Source organism: Narcine bancroftii, unplaced genomic scaffold (genome assembly GCF_036971445.1).
Source record: "Narcine bancroftii isolate sNarBan1 unplaced genomic scaffold, sNarBan1.hap1 Scaffold_127, whole genome shotgun sequence".
Taxonomy (NCBI): Eukaryota; Metazoa; Chordata; class Chondrichthyes; order Torpediniformes; family Narcinidae; genus Narcine; species Narcine bancroftii.
This window is the reverse complement of record NW_027211862.1, coordinates 479,554-490,068: the sequence shown is the minus strand read 5'-3', so window position 1 is coordinate 490,068 and position 10,515 is coordinate 479,554. Positions and strand designations below refer to the sequence as shown.

The window sequence follows — 10,515 nt, the reverse complement described above, 5'->3', positions numbered from 1 at the left end:
CCTTCACTAGGATTCTCTTTCTTACTGCCCATACCTCCCATACTGATAGGTATAAAAATTTCTCTTACCAGATCCAGTAGCTACTCTTATCGCGCTTCCTTAACGTTCTCCCGTCGTTTATTCTCAATGCATCTTCTCGGATATCACTCGCTTCTTCCACTGACCAGCCACCCGTTGTCCATGAGTCCAGCTGAATCAGCTGGGGTGCACCTACCCCCGTTGTCAGGCACTCTGTCAGTGGATGGAGTGGGATCCCGGACGATCCCCATTTGTTAGAAATAGAAGTACCTTAACAGAAATTGCTCGAGACAAAAATTGAGAACAAAGAACATTTATTTTACAACAATGCAACTTGTTGCTTCCCCTTACTCTGGGAATACACACATACACTGGGGCTCACCCAACGTTTATACAGTGAATTTCAGTATAGGAATACCCTCCCCCTTACATTCTTCTGCCTCCTGGATGGGTTTGGCATTAGGCAATCCTTCCTGCCTACGTGCAGTTTCTGTGAACTTGGAGGACCAGGGGGGTATCCTGTCTGTGTCTCATCATGTCATTATCATCACCACCTTGCCCTTGTCCCCATTCACACCTTTCCAACTCTCAGAGCTACAGTCTCTTCATATGCAGAGTTCGCTAATCCTGTCTAAGGTTTACTAATTTAATATGTATAACTTGATAAATCTGTATATGGCTTACTAATTATATATGTAGAACTTGGTACTTCTCTCTAGGGCTAAGAGACCCTTATCTCATCCAAACTACCTCTACTTCCTACATTCTATTATTCCTTGCCTCTCCTTATCTTATTCATACGGTGGGCTAAAGGACTTGAAGGTTCTTATCTTACATCGGCTGACTCTGCTTCCTGCATCCTAATTTCCATGCTTAGCCTGTTCATACTGGTTTAGTCCATCACTCCATGTGTCTGTAATAGTTTCCCCATTTTTCATATTTTCAAGTCAAGTTTACTCATCTCTCACAATGTGAATTCCACTGTTTACTGGTACATCAGACTGACAGAGTTCTCCTCCACATAGAACAGAAAATTTTGCTCCTTCAACTATTGCCATACAGAAAGCTTCAGTCAGGGAAATATTGAGAAAATCTGTCCCTGGACCAAAACTTTTCTCACATCTTTATGCTCAAGGGCACCCAGAAGTCGTACTCTCTAAAAAAAAATCAAAATGTGAGTGAACTATAACTAAACTAAAAGCAAAGATAAATAATTTTTAACAATTTTAATAAACTATCAACAATAAAGTATTGCAAATAAATCGCATTGCATTCAGCTATATGTTTAAATTTAAAACAGGATTTAAGTCTACAGCAAGAGAAGATATTAACAGTTCACAATTTTTTATTAACCACTTCTAATTTTTTAAATCAGGAAGCTAGCAACAGCATATTCATTTGCAAAATAATAAAACAACAAAAAATTCTTAACTACTTCCTCTTGGCATCCATGTCCCTTTGGGTGATAGTGGGAGCATTTTCCTTCAGGCCCGCAACCTCATGAGGCAGCCAAAATGTCTGTTGCTACTGCCTGGCTCCCACTGTGAGTGTCTACAGGGACTGACACCCTTTCCTGGCTCTATGTGGTAAAGTACCAGGTGATGTGTGAGATCTCATTTAATGCTCATTTCTGGCTGATAACCACTCCAACACTAAAATCAAGTGTCTTTTTGACCAATTTCATTTTTTAATCGCAGGAGGCATAATTGGATGCAAATCTAAAAACAATCTCACTTTAACACAAATTTTGGTGCAATTTAATTTCTTTCTAAAAATAGGACAGCAAACCAGAGAAAAAGTATTTTAAAAATTCTATTTGATTTGTAAATATGTAAACAGACATTGGAAAACTTAAATATGCAACCCCTAGAGACAGAGGCTGTGAAATTTAAATGGTGAACAAGGAAAAGACTGAGATTTTATTTTTGTCCATTTCTGAAGACACAATAAAAATTTCAGAAACAGTGTACAACCACAGGTCTAATAAGAGCAAAGAACAAAAAGCTGATAAAGTTCCTTGCTGTGAACCTACATTAGATGAATCAATATGGTGACCAGTGCATATGGATATGGTGATCTTTAGGGATTCAGAGATCGCAGGAACATGAGTAGGATGGGGTGGGAGGAAAGGTTGTTGTGGTGAGGTTGAAAGAGTAAACAATGGAAGAGATAATATTTTATTTTAACAACTCTAGTATGTTTATTAATTTGTTTCCCTTGCACAGGTTAATGGCAGAACAAAAGGCAGTGGGGCTCAGTATGACCAGAAGAATACAATGGATACTCAGTTAGAAACTTGAGTCAGAACAGGTACCGCGGCCACACAGACCACTCTTACCAGGACTATAATATCGATGGAGTAATTGTTTGCGCTGGATTCCCATTCACTCTGGAATGGCAGGAAGTTCCTGTAAATGAATTTAATTTGACTGGGTCAAACTAGCCCAGTTTGCTCATTCACATGATTAATCTTGTTGATTTGCTTTTTCCACGTGTCTTTGTGAATTTAGAAATCCAAAATAGCTCTGGACAGTGGCATCTGTTTTGCAAAGCTAAGATTTTCTGTATCTCAGCATGTGAAAATCAACAAAAAATAACTACCGTTAAGCTAACTCCTGGTGTTAATTATCTTATGACAAAGATGGTCATGAGGTTCATTGTATTCTAGCTTCATATCATCTTCCCAGCAGCTGCACTTTAATTACAGTGAAAATGTGCTGAGACTTGCTGCCTTTCTCATTCTTTCAGTCACAGACCGTTCCTATTCTCAAAAGGGCAAAATATTTCCCCATCTCTTCAACTTCTTGTAATGAGGATCCTTTTACGGCCATCTAATGCATGACCTAATACTTTTGGCAAAGTACAAGTGAGCAAACCTTGCAGTCATTTCTTTTCTTGTAACCACTCCTTGGTCAGAATACATCCTCCCTTCAGAGGATACTGCTGCTGTAAAAGGGTTAATGTTTCAATTACCAATCAAGCCCACAGTGAATGAGCTGCTTGCAGTACTGGCTCTTTGAATATTGTTTCTATGTTAATCCAATATTTGGATTTGAGACCAGTAATACTACTGTTCTTATCAGACAAGACAAGGAAGTCTGGTAATGTCTCATTACCTGTCATGCAGCTGGTACTTTTCCCGAACTTCTTCCAATACTATTCGCTTAGGTCCTTCACCTCCAATAACAAAGTGTAAATCTGGATGCTTAAGGCACAATTCAGGAATTATCCCAGCAAGTAAATCAATTCCTAAATGTTAGGAAAAAATCTGAAGCTCAAAACTACCTGGTACAAAATGACCTGGTATGTTTTCTTATAACAGGTCATCCAAGATTCTCCAAAACACAAAATTCATAATTTGTTTTTCTTCTGAAATTTCAAGCATGCAAAAGAAATAAAACAAGATTATTTTGTACACACTACAAACCTGTGAACAAGTGTATTTTGATTCAATGTTACATTTAGATGGAAATTTTAAGTTACATTTAAATATACCCAAGAACTACGCAGGAGGGTAATCAAAAATGATTACTAAGCTAAAATTGAAGGGGTTATATACTGTACTGTTTTGCTGGAGAGCATTTCCTTTATCTTCAATCTTTAAAATTAGTTGTAGAAAAGGAGTGGTTATGTAAAAATAGAAAATGATGAAGACTTTCAATCAGGTGGCATCCATGCCGAGTCTGAAGCCCTTTTCACACTGGCATCCCAGTTAATTGGCTGTTCAGTTTCCCAGTTAAAGAAGCAGTTTTTGCTGTTCACACTGGTCCACTTTTAACCAGGACACTACCTGCTTTTACACTGACTCCAAGTCATCCAGGGGATAGGAGTCTACCTTCAACATTTTTGTCCCAGGTACAACTGGGCTTCAGCTGACGCCGGGGATGTGAGTAGGGTTCGAGGCCATCAATCCCCGACGTGTGCCGACTGGTTCACTTTCACACTGGACCCTTAACCAGTAGATTGGCCATCAATTCCTGGGACAAGGTGCCAGTGTGAAAGGGGCTACTGAGTTAACATTTCATGCCAATGACCATTATTCTTCACAAATAACAGTTTCCGCTTCTATTTTTATTTCAGGTGTTCAACATCGGCTACTTTCTGTTTCTCAATGATAAAAGGGGACCACTTCATCTTGTTGCTTCTACTCCATTCTTACTGCATGGAAATTAACCATCTTATGACTTATTTGTTCACCTTTCATGGAAATTGATATCCTGGAAAAAGATAATGCTTACTGCACCTCCTGAACATGAATTTTCACATAAAATGGGAAACAAGGTGGTTTATCTAATAGCCCTTGGGTGTTATCTGTGTGGAATTTGCACATTCTCCTTCTGACTGTAAGTTTTCTCCAACTGCTCTGATATCCTAAAGATATGCTTGTGGGTAAGTTAATTGGGCTCTATAAATTGTCCTTCGTATGAAGGTGTTAGAATTTGGGGGGCGGGGGGGAAGAGCAGGAATTGATATAATCTAAAAATATAGGATTAATGTCAATGAATGTAAATAGATGGTTGCCCAATGGGCCTGATCCAATATACCTTTCGAGCACTTGAAATCTTCTTTAGGAATCCCCTTTGTTCTCAAGAGATGATTAGATTTTAAATTACAAATTTGACACTTTGTCCTTTTATAAAACCCATTGAGATTTTGCTCTTTGACACTGCATTCATCCCAATCCAGGAGAGCAAGTGCTCCAGAGCAATAGTGAGAGTGTGCTGAACTGTCAACATTCAACTTTTGGATGACACACGGAAGTCTGGATCATCACTTTGATGTAAGATTCCACAAAGACCTGGGGTGTATCCGACATCATTATCAAAGGTAAATGCTCCAATATTGTCACGTAATAAATACCCTGAGAATGTGACATACATGAAATTCAACTTTTGTGGCCACTTTGCCTCGTGCCCCTCACAGAAAATGAGGCCCAGTAATCATGTCACCCTTGTGGAAACTTGCTGTGCATCAACCTAACATTTACATTTCAAAAGCATTTCCCTCTGGGCAAACTGCAGCAGATCACTTGTTCTCAAAGATCTTGCTCACTTCATTTTCTAGAGCCTGCAGTTGTTGTGTTTCTCGAAGGAAAAGATCGATTTTGTTTGGTGCCCAACCAGCAGCTCAAGCCTAGGGTCAGACACACCGCCCAGCTGCAGGAGTTGCTCACAAGCCCGCCCCAGTGGTACCTTTGCAATAGACCAGCCGGCTGACCACCACCACGGTGACTGTGCCCGGCTCGGCCCGGCCGGGAATGAAGTCGGTGGGATCCACGGCATTGGGGATATCCGAAACACCATCTGGACTGAGGGCGGCCCACAGCACGGTGTTCTTGCTGGTGTACGAGACGCAGACGACGTGATTGGTGTGGCACAAGAACAGGGTGAGCAGCTTGTTGGTCAGCACCGAGCTCAGATCGGCGAAGCAAACAGCGAGTGATCGATGAAGACGGTGCGCAGGCCCAGGGCGTGCGCGTGCCACAGCGCATCATGCACCATGGCTGAGAAGGAGCTGTGCACCACCTCGATGAGCTAGTGCACCAGCACACAGCGCACGAGCGGCAGGCTGTGGAAGAGCATCGTGGCCATCAACTGGTTGTTCAGGAGGCGCAGCGGCAGATAGTAGACTTTGAGGCCGTGTGTCAGGTAGCGCACACCGCGCCGCTCACCGTAGGTGTGGCTCAGCATGATCACCTTGTGGCCCAGCTTGATCGGGCACTGCGACAGCTGGTAGATGTGGCTCTCCACCTTGCCCATATTAGGGTAGAAGAAGTCCGACACCATGCACACGGTGCCTGCAAGATCATATCAAATATGGATTAGAGCTGACCCACTGGCCGCCATGCCAGTATAGCGCATGCACAGCTAATACTACAAATCACAGAATGAATTGCAAATGCCTTGGCACTGGCCTGTCAGCCCGCTAATCACCCCCACCTCCTCTCTTTACTTTCATTAGCGTCTGCAACCTGTCGCCTCACTCACGTGTAATAAACCCCTTATGAAAAATAGCCAAACGAAAGACAGAAAACAGGACCTTTCAAGACAGGTGGGAGGCAAACTCTGACCCCAGAGTTTGATGAACTTGCATTTAAGAAGAGATGCCAAATATCTGGTTTAGACCCAGATGCATCAGAGTAAATCACAGTGTAGCAAGCTAAGCTTGGATTAATATTTTCTTTGGTTAACTTTGGACTGTTCATAGTTGAAAGATTGGATTTTCATTGAAACAAGCTGCTATTTTCTTGACTTGTTGGCTTGTGAAAAAAAAAATACATTTAAAAGGAGCTTAAAGGCTATAGAGAAATATTATTTATTGAATATTTTATTTCTCATTTGTTAATGCTTCTTCTGGAAAGAGTTTAACCAAAACTATTATTAAATATTTATTTTAATAAGAAAAAGTTTAACATTATATATGTTGAAAGAAGAGAAAACATGCAGATGTTCTTGAAAATTTTCAATAAATTTTTAGTTTGGCCCACGACTTAGTCCAAGCTTTTAATTTTGGCCCTCTGTGAATTTGAGTTTGACACCCCGCTATAGAGACTTCACAAATGGATATGCTGTGGAGTAATGGATTTTTCTTTTGGAAAACAACAGCTGAACGGATTCAGAAGATTGGGTCCGATGCCGGAGTCTGTCTGAATTCAGTTGGCTGTTCTGAGAGGGTCATGTGGTTTTCTCTGAGTGAGTGAGAGAGAATTCAGTTTTGCAGTGCTACAGTTCAGCAACTGGGGCTGGAACAGGACAAGCTGGAAAGCTTGTGGAAAAACCACATTTTGAAGATGGGTTGTGTTAGGTCTGCTTTGTTCATGAATGAGTGAGACAAACACCAGGCTGAGTCGAAATCAGGGTTCTTTGTTCTTTATTACCGGATTGTAACACTTGCGACTAACAAAGTTAGTCGGAGAATGCATTCTGCCGTTATCAGCAAAATGGTGATTTTTTATACCCTTGGATACATGCTTAGAACATCATCATATCATTACTTGTCCAATGACTAAAACTGTTGCTATCCTTTCCCTGCTAGCTTCCTGCCTCTCAATCCATCAATGTCTCTCTTATCTTGTAAGTACAAGGATGCATTTACATCTTGTTACAGCCCTGTACATTCCCATCTCATGATGTTTTACCTAACAGGAGTACAAGGACACCTCCCCTTCTTGTTACTGCCCTGTACAGGGTAACTCCCTACACATTCCCATCTCATGATGTTTTACCTTACAGTTGTGAATTCTTAGTTCAGTCTGGTCATAGCCCTTGTGGTCCACATGAGATGAGAGGACTGACTATAATGTTTCACTTGAAATAAGGGAAACAAAAAGGAACTGACCTGAAAGAAAAAGGTTATCATCTGGAGAACCATGAAGGGGAAAGTTTCTTCAGCAAGACACTGACATGGCTGATTGGAAGGAATCAATTTGTGTTCACAGAGCAACAAATCTCTCTCTGATAACAGACAAGAACCTTCCTGAGCAGTAACCATTTACCCTTCAAGCACCAAAGCCTGGTGACTTTCATAGTATAAGAATTGCCTCATACCAGTAAACTTGGAGGAGTGAGAAGTGTAAATAAAAGAACTTTGCATACACATTCACTTAGAATTAGAAGAGGGTTAAGTTAGGTTAGTCAAGTTAATAGTAATAAGTTAAAGTTTGATCCTGTTTTTATGTTTTAAAATAATTAAAAGCAACTTTTATTTAAGTAACCACGTCTTGGTAAATTTCTATTGCTGCTGGGTTTTGGGGTCCTCTGGGCCAAAAACATTGCATAACATCACATAAAGCCCTGAGATTCTTTTACCTGCAGGTGAGGCAGAATCACCACTTATTGGTGGTCCCAAAAAAATACATAGCGTATACATGAAAACAAATTAAAGAACTGTAAACAAACTGACTCCAATACAGAGGGAAAATCAATGAAATGCAAAAGTAAGAGTCCTTAAATGAGTCCCTGACTGAGGTTGTTGTTGAGGAGTCTGATGGTGGAGGGGTTGAAGCTGTTACTGAACCTGGTGGGTGCGAGTCTTGTGGCACCTATATTGCTTTCCTGATGACAGCAATGAGAACAGCGTGGGCTGGTGGTGTGCGACTTTGATGATTGCTGCTACTCTCTGATGACAGCGCTCCCTGGAGATGTCTTTGATGGTGGGGAGGATTTTATCTGTGATGACCTGGATTGCTTTCACTACCTTTTGCAGACCATGATGCAACCAGTCAGTACACTTTCTACCACACATCTGTAGAAATTTGCCAGGGTTTCTGATGTCATACCAAATTTCTGCAAACTCCTGAAAAATTAGAAGTGTTAATGTGTTTTCTTCACGATGCCATTAGTGTGTTGGTTCCAGGAAAGATCCTCTGAGATAGTGACTTTCAAGAACTTAATACTCACCCTCTCCACCTCTGATTTCCCCCAATGGTCACTGGATTGTGCACCACTGGTTTCCCTTCCTGAAGTTGACAATCAGCCCTTTGGTTTTGGTAGTACTGAGTGTGAGATTGTTAGTGCACCATTCAGCCAAGTTTTCATTCACCCTCCTATATGTTGCCTCATCACTGTTTTTTATGCAAAGCACCTCCCATCAGTCATTCATGGTACCCCTTCTTGATGACACTATAATTGTCCACACCTCCCCACACTCATTGACCTGCCTCTCTGGCCTCCTGCATAATACAAAGAACCACAGTAGAACATTGAGTAACACCTCATTTGCTGTTTGGGAACATTGCAGCCCACAGGACTGTAAAATCAGACTTTTTTTTAAACCCTTTTTATGCTTTTGTAATACCCATCACACTCAGCAAGTCCAAATTTTCTGTCACAGTTAAGCATAGGAGACTGAACAATGGTTTGGGACTCCAGACCAGTGTGCCAAGTAACAAGACAAAGATCTTTATACACAGCATCAAACAAGTATGTAGCTGGTCTTGCATGTTATCTTTAGCAGTTAGCAGTACATTAATTCATTGACTAGGTGTCTTGACTTTATTGTTAGCATGTTTAGCATATTGGTTAGCGCAACGCTGTTAACAGCGCCAGCAACTAACGCTCGAATTCAACATTGTATGTAAGGAGTGTAATAAATGGAGAATTTGGGTTAAAAAGGGTTTAAGTTAAAATGTGATGATTAGTCATAAAAGGGGGCTAACCACTAGAGTTTAGCTGGAAAATGTTACAACAGACTAAAACAGATTTAACTACAGAGAGACATGCAGGAGCCAAAGATTGATAAAGAGTGAAAAACAGAATTTGGTGTGAGCAGAGGTCATGAATGATCGTGGTGTGCGTGACTAACAGTAATCAGGATGATTCTGCAAAAACTAACCAATTAAAGCAGTGTAGTGGAGATGCCGAAGGACAAGCAAATTGTATAAAAAACAATGCACTGTATGTATCAGGGCTTGACTTGGCAAGAAGCCGGTTGAGTCCAACTCTGCACACTTGTGAATAAAGCTTGTCGTTTCACCGATCTTAAAGAGACTCATTTGTGAGAATTTGTGTTTCTGACAATTTGGGGGATCGTCCAGGATCTACACTCTGGCCATGGGGGGAGGCGAGAAAGTGGGACGTCGGAGGTGCTGCACCCCGCTGAGTTCAGCAGCTCCTAGTCCCTTGCTCGTCGCCTCAGGCGGCTTGAGCGAGTGGTATCCGGACAAGGTGACATGACAAGACGAAAAGGAGAGGGGTGATGGTTCAATCCCCAGGAAGACACCGGTAAGTGACGACTTACAATTGTGGTGTGGGGATTGACAGACAAGACCACCCAGGTAACAGTCATGACGGAGTAAAAATATAAATAAGGTGTAAAGAGGGTGGCGTGAGGACCCTGTCGTGGGACCTTAGGATAGACCCCAGGGAAACCTTGGTGGGAACCGACGGAGGGATAGTACCTCCGACGAGGCGACCGAGACGAAAGGGAGTAGGGTCCCGAAAACGAAGGGGGTCCTCAGCCACGATAAACGGATCTAGGTGGGAAGAATGGGAGGAACAAAGTCTAAGGGCTCGTCTGAGGGATCGGGACTTTTCCCGGGGGTTCCTCCTGACAGCCCTTTGGGGAGAATGTTTGAAAATTGGGATAGTAGACGATATCGAGACAAAGACAAGAGAAAGATGGTTCAATATTGTCTCCTTTGGTCGAAACAGCCTATCAAAGGTTCCTCGGTCTGGTGGCCGAAATTCGGATCCGATGAGGATTGGGTTAGACAAGCATTAAACATATATGTAAACTCGAGACCAAAGGTGAATCAAGAAGAGTCAGCGTATGCATTTTGTTGGGTTCCCTGGCCAGGATCCTTAACAAAATGTTTTAGATTGGGGGTAAAGGGAGAAAAGAAGTGGGAACCTTTGGACAACCTCCCCCCTCCTTATGTTCCCCAGGCGCCCATGGCGCCCGAGGGAAACTTGCTGCTGGAGGGAGAAGGTGATGAATCTGATTGTCCCGGAAGGGGCCGGAAACGGAGGGATGAATTAAGTGAAGTAATTGAACTAA

General features: G+C 41.9%; 1 pseudogene; it reads right to left on the bottom strand.

Moving 5' to 3' along the window:
* Positions 1-971: 971 nt before the first annotated feature.
* Positions 972-8,046, bottom strand: LOC138750374 (phosphatidylinositol N-acetylglucosaminyltransferase subunit A-like; annotated as a pseudogene).
* Positions 8,047-10,515: the final 2,469 nt, after the last annotated feature.